The sequence below is a fragment of the Canis lupus genome, chromosome 19 (assembly GCF_048164855.1).
Source record: "Canis lupus baileyi chromosome 19, mCanLup2.hap1, whole genome shotgun sequence".
Lineage (NCBI taxonomy): Eukaryota > Metazoa > Chordata > Mammalia > Carnivora > Canidae > Canis > Canis lupus.
Genome location: NC_132856.1, coordinates 19,104,921 through 19,125,970, shown reverse-complemented (window position 1 = coordinate 19,125,970; position 21,050 = coordinate 19,104,921).

The window sequence follows — 21,050 nt, the reverse complement described above, 5'->3', positions numbered from 1 at the left end:
GTGCATTCTAAAGTGCATATATTTATATTTTGCCTGTTAAAAGAAAGTGAGCTCTGTTAGTTTCTCTTTTTGAAGTACCGTATTCTTATTAGTTTTGTCATTGTTTCATTACTCAACATGGAAATAAGATGAAATTCCAAGTGTGTGTGGGGGGGAGACAAAGTTGGCAATCTATTAAATAAATATTAAAAGTTTTTTAAAAAGAATGACCAGTAAGCACAAATATGTACAAAAAGTCTCTATGCTAATCACCAGAGAAATATTAATGAAAACCGCAGTGATATATCAACTGTAATTCAATAAAAAATAAATTAAAAGCATGAATATGTACAATTTTACATCCACTGTAAGGGAAAACTGTTAAGAGTGACAATAATAATTGTTGGCAAAGTTGTGGAGCAACTGTAACTGTCATATATGCTAGTGGGAATGTAAAATTGTACAAATACATTGAATCAATGTTTTGCAATTTCTTATAAAGTTGAACATAACTGTTTTATCCCACAGCCCAGGAATTCTATTTTAAGTATTTTGCAAGATAAATAAAAACATAGGTCCACAAAAAGATCTATAAAAATGTTTATCACAGCTTCATCAAAATAGCCCCTGATTTGAAACAACTCAAATGCTCATCAATAGGAGAGAATGGAATAAACAACTTGTGGTATACTCATGCAGTGGAATACTTCTTGACAATAAAAAGTAAATCAACAGTACTGATACATGCCATGTCATGATGAATCATAAATGCAGTGGTAAACACACAATATGGGGGGTTCCTGGGTAGCCCAGTTACTTAACTGCCTGAATCTTGATTTCAGCTCAGGTCATAATCTAAGTCCTAACATCTAGGCCCACACTAAGCCCTGGGTGGAGCCCTATGTCGGGCTCTGCACTCAGCGGGAAGACTGCTTGAGGTTCTTTCTCTCTCTCCCTTTCCCTCTGCACCTCCCCCTGCTTGGGTGCTAAATAAATAAATAAATAAATAAATAAATAAATAAATAAATAGCTTTAAAAACACTACACAATTTTGAACAAAAGAAGCCATACATAAATAATTATATCCTATAGGATTTCATTTACTTGAAGTCCGAGAAGAGAACTATAGTGATAGGAATTAGGACAATAATAGTTTAGAAGGAAGTGCCAAATTGAATAGAAAAGGCAAGAGGATTATTTTGTGGTGATGGAAATGTTCTATAGGGTATTTATAGGGTATGTCGTTTTGGATAGTAGTTACAAGGGTGAGAACCATCAAACTGAACACTTAACTATCAGTGTATTTTATTGTGTATATATTTCAATAAAAAAGAACTTAATGAGAAGTCATTACATATAAAAATGGCTAAAATTAAAACAAACAAACATGGTAATACTAAATACTGATAGGTTATGGACCCATGGAAACATCCAAGCAGTGCATATAATAGGGTAAACTAGCACAACCAGTTTGGAAACCTAAAGGTAAATAACCAAAAACTTCTACCTAGAAAGTCCACTCTTGGGTGGACTTAGAAAAAAAAAAAAAAAAGAGTAGGAAATGCTACTCTAGGTAATTTAATTTAATTTAATTTAATTTAATTTAATTATTCATAAGAGACAGAGAGAGAGAGGCAGAGACATAGGCAGAGAGAGAAGCAGACTCCCCTCTGGGAGCCCGATGCGGGATTTGATTCCAGGACTCCAGGATCACCCCTGCCTTTGGCTCAGGCATGATCACTGAGCCAATCAGGCGTCCCTGCTCTAGGCTATTTGTAATAGTATTATTTTAATAGCTAAACTTGTGTGGTATATACATACACAACAATGAAAACTACCACTATATGTAACAATAAAGGGGAAAAAAATCTCATAACCATAATATTTTATAGAAGAAACCCAAAAGGGCTCCATACTGGGCCTAGATCCTACTTAAAATAAAAAACAACAACAACTAAAGAATACATACCATGCAAGTCCATTTATATAGGTGTCAAAAACAATCGTAAATTTCTCTGTGCATTTTTCTGTTTGCATGTTTTATTGCAATTTCAGAAAGTGCATTATAAAAGAAAAGGGAGAGGCTAGGTTGTGGGGTGGATTTGGATTATTTGAGGTAGAGGAGGCATCAACAAGAAGCAATGATTTTATATTTAGTCTCCATTTCTGTTATCAGAAAAACATAGTATCTCTTTTATATCTTTGTTCAATTTTTTTCTTCATTGATTTTACTGTATTCATCCCAGGATAAAGTCACAAATCTTAAGCCCATTGAAATATTTTTTGTTCTTTTCTTCCATATGCACTCTGAAATACACTTTTTAATAGTTTTCCAGTGTCATATTACCATGTTATCTTGCTGAATATTTAATGCATAGACACAATTTTCTGTATTTGCTTTCACAACTTTTTAGATTGACTCCTAAATGCAGCTTTCTGATGAGGCTAAAACTTTTTGCAAGTCTGTTAGACCCTTTCAGCTTTTATAAAAGTATGCTGATCTTTAATGATTGTGCTGTTAAGTGGCATGATTAATATATATTTATTTTTTTTGAAATTTGGACATAAACAGACTAGAAAAAGTAATAATTTAAGTATATTATTAATCTGTTTTTATTTATGCATATTTTTTATTCATAAAAAACACGAGAGCCTCAAATTGTTGTTCAAATCCAATTTTATTCTATTGTGCCATCCAGTAATTCCAGTGTGAAAAATTTCTTTGTAGTAAATAAATTACCTGATTAAAAGGATGGAATAATTAGAGATGATTCTATGCATTTTTCTTCTGTAACTCCAGGATTTCAACAATGCCAACAATAAAGCATTCTGAAAAATCAAGTCTTTTCCTTTTATAGATACTTTCATGTATACATTCTGTTTGGGGAAAATAATTTCATTCTTAAACATATGCATTTACAGACAAATGCAAATGTAATTGGCAAATGTAATACTTATTTGTAGAAAATATAGCAGCTATAATTTACTTAGTACCTTCATACTAAGGTGCTACATAGACAGTTTTCATGTACTATTTTTTATTGAGTGTAATTTTCCACTACAAATCTCTATCGTAAATGATCTCTATATTCTATTCCCTTTGCAAATGAGGAAAATGACTTGAACAAAACACACATGACTATTGTGATTCTCTACTGTTGCTGTTCATGGCTTTTCATAATTGACAATGACTTGTTCGAGGGTTTAGCCACTTCAGGACCCACCTGTTCAACCTTAGAGTGGCTCAGTATGGTTGTTGGAAACTTCTGATCTGATAAGTGGTAGAGGTATTTGTTAACGAGTCAAAAATGGGAAATAAATATTAACAGATCAGGTACTCTGACTCATGACAGAGGTAATATCATTGGAGATAAAGTTTTGCTGGGTATTTTTGCTTCAGCCCTACATAAAACTATAGATCTCTCATTTTGCTAAATCATTTCTAACAGCAGCCATAGTGGTCAAGCACATGAAAGCATGTCTTCTGTGTCTGCTCACTTCACTTTTGAAAATGCCCCTTCCATCAGAGCCCATCACCCTCTCCTTCCAGTGTGCCTATTTGTTCTGTGTTTCACCCAGGCCTATGAATTGTGCTTACTCATCCAGAATCTTCCTCCTCCCTTCTCACATATTAACATATTTCTCTCAAGTAACATATATCTTCAAAATTCCAATATCTGATAAGCATATCATAATAACTTTATTATTTTTTGTCATTTCAAAAATACTGTGGTTTGTGATTATCCTACAAGTGGCATCTCTAAGTGGCTTAAACAAAAAGTGAATTTATTAGCTAACTGAAGTTACAGCAGCTCTTCCTTAGGGAGTGTTTCACTCTTGGGCTCAAAGGATGCCATTTGGGATTCATCTTTCAAGTCTCCTAACTCTGCTGTCTGTGCTGACCTCATTGTCAGACAGAGTTTGCCTTTCTGGAGCAAGTATGCTTATACCTCCAGGCTTATCCATAAGCAGCTAGGCATTCTCAGTTAAAAAGAATGCATCTTTTCCAAGAGTTGTAGAGAAAAAGACCTGGGGTTCCTGACTCCAGTTGGTTTGTCACATGCCGCCTACTGAAACAGATCTCATGGTGACGTGGTCTTTTCCTTGGATGGATGTTTGATAGGGAAAAAGCATGCATTGAGCACACTCTGTATTTTCAATAAGCCTTAAAGCAGTTGTACCAAAATGTATGTAACCATAGACTTAGTAGAAGCATTTCTATTTTCATTTTAGTAGTTTCAGTACATAGAATTGGCATTTCAGAAAGGGAACTTACAGATATGAGAGCTGATGCAAACACTCTTTGGGAATATATGGACCTTGGGGTGGGGAGGGGAGTCAACTTCTCCCTGTAAATGGAATGGAATGTAGCAATGAATGAGTTGTTCTAGGGAAGATCTTAACTCAGAGTTCTGGTTCTCTCACCCACATTATAATCCTGTTTTCCTTGTCAACAGCTTTCCTGTGCTGATTTTAAAATATTCTAAGGGTTGTTGTTTGTTTTGCTTTTCTGGTAGCCATATGGTCTCTTTACAACCAAAAATGTGTTCTTCCTTTGAGGGGGATATATTCTGTTCTGGCTTGGGGTGAATACTTATATATGTTCACATTCACATCTTTACTCTTGAATTTGTTGAAAATCAGAAAAATCTAAGGCTCGTGAGGCCAGCAGTGAAACATTATGGTGCACAATGAAACATGTCTAGTTTATTTAAATAGCACAAGCAAAATGTATCCAGCAACTGGCAGACCATTAGAGGTATTTCTCAGTGGTATACCCTAATGCCTAATATGTCATCGGCATGTAACTGCTGGAAATTTGATCAGGGATTCCCTGTGCCATCTAGAGTTGAAGATAAAGGATCAAGATGAAAATTTCCCATCCAAAATACCCTCTTTCCATCCAATCAGATAAAATTGGAGTAATCAGTCTGTGCGTAGAAAATGAAGGCATTAGCCCTAGAGTTTAATTCAGAATCAGGGAAAATACAATATGCTCTAATGTTAAGCAAATACCTTCTTCACTGCAAGTGGGTCATCCAGAGCCCAAGCTGCTTAAGAAAAACAGATAAAATATGGCAATTCCAAGTACAGACCAATAAAGGCCAAGTGTCTAGTTAATCCTTCAAAGGACATGTGGGTAAGCAAAGTCCCTCAGTAGCCACATGGTGCTGTGAATGCCTGTTAAGGGTTGAACATGTCTAATTCATATATGACTGCAGGGTCATCATGATTTAGTGGGAAGGAAACAAGACATGATTTGTAGAAACCAATGAAAAGGAAACCATTAACAGAAGGTTTTAAGGTTTAAAAGGTTTTAAGGAACCTTTTTAAAAAGAAAGTTCATGTCATAGCTCCCAAATGACAGCTGTCCCAAAGAGCACAAATGAAAAGACTCCAGCTCATTAACTCCTTTTTTAAAGGCCGAATAGAAACAGAATTTAAAGGAGTAAAAGCAGGAGAGGACTTTCCAGGCATCCACGTGAACTCTCAATTATTCTGGAGCAGCTGGCCTGGTAAGCAGTTCATTACCTCATTTTCAAAGGTTGGTTTGAGGTGTGATATGATGTTCTTTTTACAGCTTTAGAAATTCAGTCTGTATTTATAAAATATTATCTTCCTTCCTTCAGATTTACAAAAGAGGAGGGGGAAAATAGGGTTTTGGCAATTTCCCTTTAAAATTCAAGTCCTCCATGCAATGCGCATGCAATTCTAGAACAAGGCTTGACAACCTTTCTCTGTGAAGGATGGTGTAGTAAATATTTTCAATCCCTGAGTGTAGAAGTTTCCTGTAGCAGCTGTTTAACTCTACCACTTAGTACAAAAGTAGTCATAGGCAATAGGTAAATCAGTGTGCATGACTGTGTTCCAATAAAGCTTTATTTTCAAAAACAGGCAGCAGGCTGAGTTTGACCCAGAGGCTACCATTTGTCAATCCTTAATATAGAAAATTGTTTAGCTCAGAGTCATGCCATTGTAGTAACTCAATGACTAGCTGCAAAAGTCAATGGTTATATGTATATGAATAGTCAACTTTTGAATGACTGGTTAATGGTATCCCAGTATCCTGAGCTGCATGACTTAAAATAATTCTGATATCAATAGTAACTGATATAATTTGTATTTCTGATGTAACTAGTAAGAGTTGTGGATAGTTCTCAGAGGTTTACATGTTCTGATTGTTAATAACTATTTTGTGAACATTGAATTCTAATTATGCATTTGTGTGTACACACATACGCATACATACATAGGCATATATTTTCTAAAAACTATTTTTTGATCATCACAGTACTTTGGAAGTAAGGTAACTGAGTTATTTAAAACTGTGTTTCTGATTATGTCATAGATCCATTCTGGACATTATTAATAAATCATATTCTATTGTACTCTTGTTTTTGCAAAACCTTTGTTTTTTGAAGCTACATTGTAAAGTTATTTTACTTTAATGCTTTCATTTTCTTTGACTCTAAGAATGAGATACCAACTTAGTTCTTTAGGAAATATATAATTAAGAGTCATATGATCATAAATTGGGAAATGAGATAAATCCATATTGTGTTTTAGCTCTGCCTCTTACTAGCTTTAGAAATCTGTACAAGTGATACAAGTTCTTTAAGCTTCTATTTCTTCATCTGTATGTAAGATAAAGTCAGTAATATGTGTAAAGTATTTAGCACAATTCTGAGCATATAAGGAATGCTCAATAATTTACAACTACAGGCTACCTCGTTTTATTGTGCTTTGCTTTTTTGCATCTTGCAGATATTCCATTTCTTACATATTGGAAGTTTGTAGCAATCCTGCATCATGTAAGTCTATTGGCACTATTTTTCCATTAGCATTTTGTTCACTCTGTGTCTATGCATTACATTAAAGTAATTCTTTCAATATTTCAAACTGTTTAAAATTTTTGTATTTCTCATGGTGATCTGTGATCAGTGATCTTTGATGTCACTGTTGTAATTCTTTTGGGGCACCATAAACTGCATCTCTATAATATGGCAGACTTAATTAATTAACGTTCTATGTGATTTGATTGCCCCACCAAAGCCCTTACCATCCCTCTCCCCCTCTTCAGGCCTCCCTATTCCCTGGCATACAGCAATATTGAAATTAGGCCAATTAAAAACCCTAAAATAGTCTCTAAGTGTTCAGGGGAAGGGAAGAGTTGCACATCTCTCACTTTAAATCAAAAGCTAGAGACACTTGGATGGCTCAGTGGTTAAGCATCTGCCTTTGGCTCAGGTGCGATCCTGAAGTCCCTCAATCAGATCTCATGTCTGGCTCCCTCCATGGAGCCTGCTTCTCCCTCTGCCTATGTTTCTGCCTCTCTCTCTCTCTCTCTCTCTCTGTGTGTGTGTGTGTCTCCTGTGAATAAATAAATAAAATCTTTAAAAAATAATAAGTTAAAAGCTAGAAATGCATAAGTTTCATGAGGAAGGCATGTCAAAGGCTGAGATAGGCCAAAAGCTACATTTCCTGTGCCAAATAGTTCGCCAAATTGTGAATGCAAAGGAAAAGTTCTTGAAAGAAATTAAAAATGCTACTGTAGTGAACACCCAAATGACGAGAAGGCAAACAGACTTTTTGCCAACATGGAGAAAGTTTCAGTGGTTTAGTTAGGTCAAACCAGCTACAACATTCCCTTAAGCACAAGCTTAACCCAGAGCAAGGCCCCAACTTTCTTTAATCCTATGAAGGTTGAAAGAGGTGAGGAAGCTACAGAAGAAAAGCTTGATGCTAAAGACAGGTTGATTCTTGAGGTTGAAGGAAAGAAGCATCTCCATAACATAAAAGTGTAAGGTGAAGTAGCAAGTGCTTATGTAGAAGCTGCAGCAAGTCATCCAGAATATCTAGCTCAGGTAATTAATGATAAGGTGTCTACACTAAGCAACAGATTTTCAATTCAGACAAAATAGCCTTCTATCGGAAGAAGATGTCATCTAGGACTTTCATAGGTAGAGAGGAAAAGTCAGTGCCTGACTTCAGAGTTTCAAAAGACAGAGACTGACTCTGGTTAGATGCTAAAGCAGTTGATGACTTTAAGTTGAAGGCAGTACGCATCTACCATTCCAAAAATCCTAGGGCCCTTAAGAACTATGCAAAGTCTACCCTGCCTATGCTCTATAAATAGAACAGCAAGCCTGCCTGGATGACAGTGCATTTATTTACCATATGGTTTACTGACTATTTTAAGCCTCATGTTAAGATCTATTTCTCAGAAAAAAAGATCTCTCAAAATTTTACTGCTCCCTGACAATGCACCTGGTCACCCAAAAGCTCTGATGGAGATAGACAATGGGATTAATGTTGTTTTCATGCCTGCCAATACAGCATCCATTCTGTAGCCCATGAGTCAGGGACTCATTTCAAATTTCAAGTCATATTACTTAAGAAATATACTTTGTAAGGCTATATAGGTGCCATAGCTAGTGATTCTTCTTTTGAATTTGGATAAAGTAAGTTGAAAACTTTCTGGAAAGGATTCACAATTCTAGATACCATTAAGAGCATTCATGATTCATAAGATTTTATATTTAGTCTCTCATGAGAGAGGACTAACTATCAACATTAACAGGAGCTTGGAAGAAGTTAATCACAACTCCCATGGAAGACTTCAAGGGCTTCAAGGCTGCAGTGGAGGAAGGAACTGCAGATGTGGTGAAAATAGCAGGAGAACTAGAATCAGAGTGGAGACTGAAGATGTGACTGAATTGCTACAATCATGAAAAAACTGGAACAGATGAGGAATTGCTTCTTATCAATAAGCAAAGAAAGAAGTTTCTCGAGAGGGAATCTACTCCTAGTAAAGGTGCTATGACGATTGTTGAAATGACAGCAAAGAACATTACATAGACTACATAGAATATTACATAAACTTAGCTCTCAAAGCAGAGACAGGATTTGAGAGGTTTGACTTCAAATTCAAAAGAAGTTCTACTATGGGTAAAATGCTACCAAACAGTATTGTGTGCTTTATAGAAATTGTTAAAGGAAGAATCGGTCAATGTAGCAAATTTTATCATTGCCTTGTTAGAAGACATTGCCATAGACACTCCACTTTTCAGCAACCACTTCCCTGATTAGTCAGTATCATCAACGCGGAAGCAAGACCCTCCGACAGCAAGAAGATTATGACTTGGTGAAATATCAGAGGATGGTTAGCATTCTCTAGCAATATTTCTAAATTAGGGTATATATTTTAGACATGAGTTTGCTATTGCACACTTAAAACAGTAGAGCATAAACATAACTTTCATGTGTACTGGGCAATAAAATATATTTAACTGGCTTTATTATCCTACTCACTTTATTGCATTGGTCTAGAACTGAACCCATAGTATTTCCAAGGTATGCCTCTATAATTATATTTTCTTTAGTAAGATGGGGGAACCACTCACATACCCATTATTACCAGTATTATTAATATATTTCTTGGTAAAATAGATGACTACTGTTTTTTGCTTGCCAGCTATATGGTAATCTTACCTGGATTTTTCTTGTGGTTTCTAAGTGACTAAGAGTGAAACTGCCCTCATCTTTGGTTCAAAGAATAGGCATATGACCCTTTTTTGACCAAAAGATTGCTTTAAATAGGAGCACATGAACGCATTTTGGCCAATGAGATTCAATTTGGGGGCTTTTATTAGAAAGAGAAGTGGGACAGTATGTAAGCCCAGAGCTGCTGGCAGAGATATTTTCCTAAAGCCATACCCACCCATGAACTTTTCATTTTATGTGAATCAATAAATTTGTTGTTGCTTTTACTTTATGCTTTTGAAATGGGTTTCTGTTCACTTGCAACTGAATGAGACCTGGCCAATACAACTAATTATTTAACATTTCCTAGCAGAGTGGATTTTATCAGCTAAACAATGGCTGAAATTTTATATTTCTTTTTGGTAGAATAGTATATATGATTGACCTTTCTTTCTTTTTTTTTTTTTTTTGATTGATCTTTTTTTCTTTCTCGCTCTCCTTTCTTTTTCCTTCCTTCCTTCCTTCCTTCCTGCCTTCTTTTTTCCACTTCCTTTCCTTCCTCCCTCCTTCCCCTCTTTCTTCTCTTCCTCACATTTTCCCTCTGGCTCCCTTTCTCTCTCTCTCTTTCATTCTCTCTCTGTTTCTCTGCCTAAATGTCTTTCTTTCTTTCTTTCTTTCTTTCTTTCTTTCTTTCTTTCTTTCTTTCTTTCTTTCTTCTTTCTTTCTTTCGTATTCCTTTATTTTTTTTGACCCTACAGATCAAAATTCAAAGTAATCATATAGAAAGACTTAAATTTGTTATAAAGATAAAATATTTTATTCTGTCAGCTGATATAATAGAATTCTTGATAAGGCTTTCTTTGAGAACACAAAACCAGAGTGTTAACTCTGGGGAGGATGCTAAGACCAGCCCCTTCTTCCCACAACAGAACTCTTTGTCCTAAGAGATACAGACCTGCCCAAGTTTGCAAAATTAGTTACAAAAAAAAAGGATTAGAATTCAGGTTTTCAATCCATACAGGAGTTCCCTTTTGATGTGCATTTATATGTTTAGCAGGCCATCTTGTCTGTGCGACATGAATCCAAATGAGTAAGATTTCTCAGATTGAAAACAAGAAATAACCACAGATGTATTTGTTTTGTACACACAGCCTAATTATATTCATAAAAATAATAGCATCTGTTTAAATGCAGGTAATAGTTTAATATAGCTGTCAAAATCTGTTAGCAGAGTTTTCAATGCTTTGATTGGCTCTACAGCTGTCGTATTTTTCCTCTGTATTGCTTAAAGCTTTACATGGATTTTCATCGAATTTGGATTAAAAGTAAAGGGCTGCCCTGATGGCGCAGCGGTTTAGCGCCTCCTACAGCCCGGGGTGTGATCCTGGAGCCCCGGAATCGAGTCCCGCATCGGGTTCCCTGCATGGGGCCTGCTTCTCCCTCTGCCTGTGTCTCTGCCTCTCTCTCTCTCTCTCTCTCTCTGTCTCTCTGTCTCTATGAATAAATGAATAAAATCTTTAAAAAAAAAAGTAAATATGAGATGACTTTGGAACAATGACAGAGTGACCTTGGGAAGTTACTTGATCTCTGCAAACCTAAATTTCCTCATTTGTAAGGTATTTGTGATATTAGTCACTTCAGCTTAGTAATAATTTAAGTAAAGATAAATGGGACAATATTTGCCAGGTATGTAGCCCTGGGCCTGGCACATAGCGTCTAAGTCTGCTCAGGCTGCTATCAACTGTGTCTTAAACAAAAGAAATTTATTTGTCTCAGTTCTGGAGGCTTGGAAGTCCAAGATCCAGGTGCCGGCAAATTTAGTTTCTGGAATGAATGGTATTCCTGGAAAACAGACCCTTCTTTCTCACTGTGTCCTTGCATAGCCTTTCCTCCATGCTTTCACAGATGGAGAGAGGGAGAGATATCTCTTTCTCTTTTCAACACACCAATAATCCCATCGATAGTCTCACTCTGTTAAAGATATTTGTGACACTAGTTAAAATGGAGATATAATGTACAGCATGGTGACTCTGGTTAATAATACTGTATTGCATATTTGAAAGTTGTTGAAAGTAGATCTTAAAAGTCCTCATCACAAGAAAAAAAATGTTGTGACTATGTATAGAGAAGGATGTTAACTTGAGTATTGTGTGGTGGTCATTACACAATATATATAAATACCAAATCATTGTGATGTACACCTGAAACTAATGTCAATTATGTTTCAGTAAACAACAACAACAACAACAAAAAACACTTACCTGATAAAATAATATAAGATAAAATATAATAAAATGGTAAAGCCAACTTAATTCAGAACTATCAGGATAGTAAAGGGAGGGGCACTGCCATGAGGTTTTCTAGTAGGGGAGAGAGATTGGGTTCAACTCTGAATACAACAAGGAATGGAGGGAATGTTTATAGCCCAAAGAGCAGGGTAGAAGTTGCTGGAAGGAAAATTACTAAGAGGAAACATCAGGAGTAAGGGGGATTCTGGCTAAATTCATCTAGCAGGATTCTTGCTGAAGGCAGGCTATGTGACCAGACATCGCCTGAGGGGAATGGGGGATGAGGAACCCAGTTATCTATCAGGGTGACTGGATATTGAGGGTGGATAATTCTGTGACTGGATATTGAGGGTGGATAATTCTGGCTTACCTGACTTATCAGGATTTTTGCTGAAATCAGACAATGCAGAGGTGGACAGGGTAGTATAAAAGTTGAGGCCTTCTTGGGCAGAGGCCTCCTTGGGGAGAGGCCTCAGACAAAGGAGCTTGACTAAGGTTTGGTCAAGGAAGACTGTTACCCTTCATGACCTAATCTTACTTCCCAAAGGCCCTGTCTGCAAATAGCATTGCACTGGGGGTCAGGGCTTCAACATGTGAATTTGGGTGGGGAGGGGACACAAAAATTCAGTTCATCCTGATTAGTGTGTGTTTACTATAGGTGAGTATTCATTTTAAGATTATTGTCATGTTGATATTGTAGCTATACTCTAGCTCAAAATTAACCCATAGCACAGGCTAGTTGTTTGAAAGAACTTTTCTTGCATCCCCACATATGTTCTCATGCTTTGTTTACAAGGGTGGCATTTTGGTGAGCTTCCTCAAGTAGTTTGTCACGTAACAGACGGTGCAGTGAAAGTGGAGTGGATTGTGTGTCTGAAATCCATAACAATCACAAGTTGATCTATTTGTATGATAATAGTACAGTTAAAAATAAATAGGCACCCATACCTCTGAAAAATAGAATGCAATTTCAGGAAGCCAGTGAGTTCATTAGTTTCTCTTAACGATCTAACAAATAACATTTCACATATTATAGTCTTCCACCGGGAACCCTAAAAAGAAAATTAAGTTTTTTGTGTCACAGCCTGGATTCTATTGGTATGATATGTAGTGGTCCTACTCACAACAGCCAGACATTAGAGAGGGATAATACAGGGGAATGGATAGGAAGGGGGGTTAGTGGGGGGAAAACCTAAAATCATGTTTGGAAAGAACTATAAGACAATGCTCTTTTCAAATGTAAAACATTTTATTTGAATCAGGTGATGTGTATATTTCACTGAGCTCCTAAAGGGGCTTGTAAAGATCCTGTGACACTGAGGCTCAGACTGGTCCTTTACTTGGCAATATTGACATCTCTTTAGTCATTATCCTCTATATTAGAAGTTTATCTGTGATTTTCACCCCATTCAAAGCATCAGATTATTATTTAGGATTTCACTGAATGTTCAGTTACCTTTCAGAATTATGGTCCTCAATCTGTAATAGGTATAGAAGTCACCCAAGAATCTTAGCATACAGGGCAGGACTTGACGATGTGTATTTCTAACCAGCTTTTAGGGTTGGGTTACCACGCTGGGGTCTGCAGACCACCTCTAAGCAGCACTGCTGTTAGAAATTTCTGCGACAATGAATATTCTATATCTGTGCTGTCTCTAATAGGTAATTACCAGCCACATGTGAATACTAAGCACTTGAAAAGTAGTCTGTGTGAATGAGGAATTGAGCTTTTAATTTTATTACATTTAAATTTAAATAGTTACATATGGCTAGTGCTTATCCTGTGTGACTACATAGTTCTAGGGTCAATAAGAATAATCTCAGCTATCACCCTGCCAGTGTCCTCTCCTCATGTTAGCCCTCCAAGGGGTTCCTATTGCATTTGTAGAAGGTAAAGGCAGAGCTAGTCTACAGATACAGTGTTGTCCAGCCACTACTACCAATCTTGCTGCTTCTTAAACCTACTCCTCCAACCCATTTGCTATCATCATGCTGGGCTTCCTATGCCCACCTGTCTCTCTTTGTGCTCCTTCTGAAGCATGATTTATGATGTCACTTTCCCACTCTCTGGAGCTCAACCTTTGTCTCCTCTTCCTGACTTAGTTTATACTGTTTCGGATTTTATTTCAGAGGTGTTTTCCTTGAAATTCCTGGCATGGCCAAGCATCCATACTTTGGATGTTCTCTCCGTCATAGTTCCTGTAGTAGTAGAGATTCTCTGTGCCTTTTTTGTGGTCATTTGATTAATATCTGCCTCCTCTCTAGGCTGAAATTCCTTGAAGACAGGGATTATGTCTTTTTCTATTGATCATTGTAGTCTCAGAAAGCAGCATAGAAAATGGCCCATAGAAGATGTTGAACATTTATTTGAATAATAATGTTTAACATGTATTAATACACACATATACTTACTTGGAGGTACTTGTTAAAAATCTAAATTCCTTTGCCTCGCTTTGGCAAATTTCAAGTCAGTAAAAAATTAGGATGGGGAATAATAGTCCTCATTTTTATCAAGCATTTGAGCTGCTTCTGATGCAGATGTCCATGGGTTCTATTTTGAGAAATCGTGTTCTGGGTAGTCCTAGAGGACAGTGAAGTTTAAGTGTATTTTAGTCTTCTTTTGATGAAAGAGGTGTGAACATTGGTTTACTCACTCCCTTTCAAGGATTAAAGGAGGAACCCTCCTCCTTCCCCCATGACATATTTGAGCAAAGCTGGAGCAAAGCTGAGCACAGCTAGAAAGTATTGCTTTCATAATACATTCATGTGGAGTTTCATAATGCATTCAGCAAACAACTCATATTTCAATAAGAGAAATTATATTAGGATGCAGTATATATGGGATGGGAGAACAGAGTATGCTGGTGAATTGACTACAACTATGATATAATCGGTTGAAAATTGCTGCTATTAATAGTATACTAACAAGTTGTGCTATAAATACGAAAAAGAAGAAAAATTAAGTTATGCCCAAGTTAAAGGGTACACGCATTGGCCAGCAACAGTTATTTTGCATTATGGATGCAAATCATTGTGAATCTGGAAGCCAAGTGAAGGTGATGAAAGGAACAAAGAAAAAAAATCCAACATATTTGCACACCCATCTGGAAGGAAGGGGTTCCCTCTCATGCAGAAGGAGGGATGAGAAATAAAAGCCTCACTATTCTATCTTCTTGCCTGCATTCTTCTGATTAGAAAAAATAGTGTCTTAGAGGAACTAAAATTTACCCTTTTTCAGAAGGAGATCAAGCACATGAAAGAAACATGATCCTATTAATAGGATGGTGCTTCCTTCTTTGGTTTATTCAGCACACCTAATTATTCCATGCTCATTGGAAGCATAGTGCAGTGGTCCAGAGCATTCTCTCTAAAGCTAGACTGCCTGTGGCTTGGTGTTTGAGCGTCTGTCTTCAGCTCAGGGCTTGATCCCAGTGTTCTGGGATCGAGTCCCACATTGGGCTCCCTGTGAGGAGCCTGCTTCTCCCTCTGCCTATGTTTCTGCCTCTCTCATGAATAAATAAATAAAATCTTAAAAAAAATTTAAACCAGACTGCCTAGGTTCAAACCCTCCTATCACCATTTAATAGCATTATCAGTAGAGAGGATTGCTTAAGGATTTGAATGTCTCAGTTTTCTTATCTATAAAATTGAGATAATAATAATAGTAATAATAACCATATCTATTCCATTCTTGGAGGTTATGGTAAGAATTTGGCTCTTACTTAAAGTGAGATGTGAGTTGCTGTGACTTTTTAAATGGTTTTTAACAAAGTATTACCATAGGAAAATATTCAAATATAGTAAGTATTAAAAAGGCATACAATAATATAAACAATGTAATTCTAGAAAATAAATTCTAGAGAGAAATACAATAATAACACACTAACAGTAATAAATATCCTGTGTTTAGAATATGGCTGGCTTTTATCCTCTTTGTACCATTCAGTGTTTTACAAATTATAAAAAATAGTGTGTTTCACATTTGCACGCAAAGAAATAGAATATTATTTTCTAAAATATTGGTGGTAGCTAAGCAACTAGCAGTGAAATATTAACATCTGGTAATTTACTGATCAAACACTTAGTCACTTTAGGCAATTTGTATACATTACTGATGGTCACCAAGGGAAGCTTTTCAGTGAGTTGAGACAACCCGATTAAGTGATAGAAATAAGTTTCCCTTACTCAGTTACAAACAAATACTTTGCCTGTCTTATCTGGATGACTAGATTAATGCAGAATTCACTTCAGGACAAACATACTTTATTCCCTCTGTTATCAAAGGTATTTTTGTACCTTTATAAACCTGGGATTAAAACTTGTTCATTTTAAATTTAGTAGAGTTTTAGATGATCTGTTACATTTCATGTAAAGTTTGGACGATTACAAATTTAGTCTGAATTGATAAAATATTTTGTCCTTTAGGAAAAATGTTATAATTCTGTTATATCATTGAAATGTTAATTTCATGTTGGGATTTGGATAAACTATAATTATCTTATAATGATACTCACTTTTACAAGAAAATTATTTGAATAGAAGGAGATTTAGGCATCTATTTTGCACATACTTTTATAATTGTTCTCTTTCTACAGTGAATTCTTTCTATACACATTACAGAATTGCTGAGTGGTTTAGTTTGAATAAAAGAAATTTGCATTTAAAATATTTTTTCTCTACTACTTATCCTTTAAGTTGAAATAAGCAATGATATATCCATTAAGAATCTCTCTGTGGTTAGAGGCTAATAATTCAAATTATATTAAGGAATAAGTAACTGTCAATTCAAACTTAAAAAAAAAATCCAAAGCTAGATTTTTCTTCAGGTGTAGTTGGGTCCCAAGACAAGGCCACATCTTTAGAAATTGTTTCCCTGTCTCTTGATTCTACTTTCAACTTTGTTCAATTAAGTCTTGGTAATTCCGTTTTTCTTTTATGTGGACAAGATGTCTGTAGTATCCTAAGCTTCCCGTTTTAGTAAAAGACGAGGAGGAAACAGTAAAATTATTTTTTGGTAGGTCTTCCAAAAGTTCTGAGATATATTCTCATTGGCCCTTCTAAAATCATGCATCAAAGGTGGAAATCAAATCATGTGCTCAGAGGAATATCAGCACCTTGTTCATGCCCAGTACTTCTTGCTAAACTTTATGAACTGAAGGTGGGTGTCCTGTTGAAAATCAGGGAAACAAATATTGGGGAGTTAAGCATCAACCATTCATAGTATTAACATTGCTAAGGAAGTCTTTAGTAAGTGTCATAGTCAGTTTTTGCCCCCTAACAAACAACCTAAAAAATCCCATTGACTTGAAACAAATATTTTTTCTGGTTTTCAAGTCTGTGGGTCAGCCTTACATGTTTCTAACTAATTAGTTAATAGGTATGTGAGGCATATTTCTCTACTGGTAAGTGACATAAAAACAAAAAGAGTGAGCAGAATTATGAAATGCCTTTTATGTCTTCAGCTTATAGCTAGGACTTGGTCACTTTAACCCACATCCTAGTAGGCAAAGCAAGTCATGTGTCTAAACTCAACATAATTTGAGTGAGGAAACATATTCTACTCACATTAGTGAGAAGTGATGCAAGGTCATATGACAAAGAGCATAGAATCTATAACTCTAAGATAAGACAGGAGTGAGAGCAATGATCCAGTTCACCAGAGTGTGTTTCTAGTGCTCACTTGATGACAAAGTCAACTATCAGATTTTTCTCCATTTCTCTTTGTAGAGTTTATTATTAAGATCCAAGAAGGTAAATTTCTGTTCAAATTAAATTACACACTAATATTGGTATGTAATTTGTTTTATAATAGTAACCAATGCAATGGCAAATTTAATTCATGTTTAAAATTATTACTGGCATTTTCCCATATTACAATTTTTGAGTACCAAACTTTATTGAAATCTTTATAGTAGTTCTGGAAAAATTCAGATGTAAATTTCAGTTTATAGCTGAGGTTTTTATAATATCTTTGATTTATTCCCTTGGAGTATATTTTCTAAAACTCACAAAGGAAAGTTAGGTCAAATCACCATTATATCTGACTATACTGGGGTTTGATTGGTTTAGTGTCATAAGTGTAATATGAGCTAAGTGTATTGTTATACAGTAATTTGGTAAATCATCTCAGTAGATGATAGCAAATTACCCACTTTTGTTCTGCCTGATAGATAATATGTTCTAGATGAGCAATTAGGTATTAGTTATACACAGCTGTAGCTTGTGTGACAAATACCTTTAAGATCACACATTTATCTCTCTCTTTGTGGATAAATTGGCAACATGCCTCATATAGGTCCTTATTGTACGGTTTTTATGTAGTTCCAGGCTACTGGTCCAAAAGGTATTTGTATATAGTCATACATGGGTGTAATGCCATCTTTTAAGAGAAGGGCCAGTTTCTATTAAACATTATACTTGGTAATACTGATAGAATACACTATATTTTTCTTTGAATTGTCCCCATTTCATTTTCCATTTAGGTTATCTTTTCCAACCTTGATAGCTTAAGAATTATACTTTATGACTTTGCAAATAATGGTTACCTATGTATAATTAGTATGTTTGGAATATTGGTGACTGTGTCATTGACTGAAATGCCAATGTGCCACATGGTGTTCCTCTGAAGCAGGATTTTTCAATCTGAGCACTAGTGACATTCTAAGCCAGCAGACTTTTTGGTATGGAGGACCATCCTCTATTCTGTACACTGTGGGATGTGTTATAGCATCTCTTGGCATCTGCCCAGTAGATACTAGTAGCACTTTCTTTTGTCTCAGGATGTGACAACGAAAAATGTCTCTAGACATAGCCAAGTGTCCCTAGAGCAAAATTATCCTTACCAAGGATAAGGATAGATAGGATACCACTGCTTTCAAGTGATTTGTAATGAATGGTGACATATAGGATAGCAGCCCTCTCTCTCTGTCCTGCTTATCTTACCTAAAATTGTTGGTCAGCAATTGGAAAAAGAAATGAGGAAAAAGTGAAACTAATGTCTCCTATAACATAAGACTATGAATTTGGGAAATAATCAATTGCACATTAGGAAAACATTTTCATATCCTTTTAATCAGGTTTTTTTTAATGTAAAGCTTTATAAGATAGTGAAGTTCAGGTCTACCAGGTCTCTCTGTTCCTTTTGTTAGAAATGTTTCCCTCTCCCTATTGTTATTGTTATTATTGTTCCCTTAATAGCTATTAATTTATAAGATTCCATTTATTCATTGCCTTTGCTGTGCAAAATATTTTAGAACAGATGCTATTGTAAGTGATCTCCATTATATCTACCAAACTTACTCTGAGTAGACAGTTTCAGAAAATTAGAAGGGTCTGGGGAGTAAGAATCTTTTATATTTGGAGAGAGAATGACTTAGGATTAATTGAACATAGTTAGTAAATGATCTTACTCCTTTAGTGTACCCATCGGCAGGAATAACAGATGAGGTTTCACGATATCCTTTTCACCACAAGAATACTTTGGCTTCTATGTTCACAAGCTTTAGAATCTAAGATAATTTCATGAATCTTAAGTTCTAGGGAAAATACAGTCCAGCAGAAAGAATTAGGATTTTGATTAAATAGAATCAGATTTCAGTTCTGATCCCTATCTACTTGCTGTGCAACTTTGGCCAAATTGTTAAAAATCTCTGAATCACTGTTTCCTCATCCACGAATGGAGATAATACATTTTAATTGTGGAGATTGGGGCAAGAGTGAGTTGGCGATGGGAAGATGAATATATCATGAAAGAGTTGTCTGCATTTATTCTCTATATTTCCTTTTATCCCATTCTTCATGTTCAGCACCAACTGTTTCACTGAAAACTGCTCTCAGAGTCACCAAAAACCTACTTACTAATAAATCCAGAGGACACTTGATCCTTTTCTTAATCAACTGTGCCTTTGCTTTAAACAAAGGATCAGCAAATGCTTTTTATAAAGAACCAGATAGGAGATATTTTTGATTTTGTGGGATAGAGGGTATCTGTCTCAACTACTCAACTTTGCTATCATATGTGAAAACACCCACAGACAATATATAAATGAATGGATGTGGCTGTGTTCCAATAATACTTTATTTACAATGGTGGGTAGTGGGCTGGATGTGGCTCACACATGTAGTTTGCTGACCCCTACTCTAAACCCCTCGTTGGATTCCAACTGCACTTGGTATCCTTCAGCTTTCTGCCTACAAAGGATTCATTAACTATCACTGACCACTCCTCCTCTGTCTCCTTCTTGGGTATTCTTTTCCTGCTCACATGTTAATTGTCTAAATTAAGATGGTGCCAATTGGGAAGAAGTATTTGTGTTTCCAAATGAGATCATTATTTCTATCTCAAGCCTTTTTTGTCTGGATGAAGGCCAAGTCTCAACAAGATATACAAGGTTCTTTGTTATTTGATTTCTCCTACCATTCTCCTCTTCTCCTCCTCAAATTCCTCATTGCCTGATAACATCCCAAGCAAACTTTTCCCCACTTTGCCTGGGAAAAGTGCATTTCCTTTATCTTTTCTCCTGGATGGGTTGTATTTATCCTCTATACTCCACCTACTTAGCTTCTTATCTCAGTAGGTTTCTTTAAATCCCCACTGAAGATTGAATTCTAGGCTTTGTCTACATGGTTTCTTTGAACCCTATCTTTATTTCTACCTTTGTCTTTCTTTCTTTCTTTCTTTCTTTCTTTCTTTCTTTCTTTCTTTCTTTCTTTCTTTCTATAGGCTCCACTTAGAGCTTGAACTCACGACCTGAGCTGAGATCAAGAGTCACACACTAAAAAAAAAAAAAAAGAGTCACACACTTAACTTACTGAACCACCCAGGCGCCCCCTACCTTAGCATTTCTTATATTGTTTTGTGATTAGTCTGTTTACATTGTTTTTGTTTTGTTTTGTTTTCAGTCAGAATGACTAAAAAATAAACAATGGTGCCAACACCAAATGCTGAGAAGAATGCAGAGGAACTAGAGCATTCATGCATTGCTAGTGGGGTTATAAAATGATATGGCCACTCTAGAAAATAACTTGGCAAGTTCTTAAATACATAAATGTAACTACCATATGACCCAGCAAGTGCAATTTTCAGCATTTATTCCAGAGAATGAAAATTTAAGTTCATTCAAAAACCCGTACATGAATGTTTATAGCAGTTTTATTCCTAGTAGTCAAAAACTGGAAATAGCCCAGATGTCTTTCAACAGGTGAATGATGAAACACAGTAATACAGCAGTATTATTGGTACAGCCACACAACCTGGATGACTTTCAGAGAAGTGTGCTTAGTTAAAAAGCATCTCAAAAG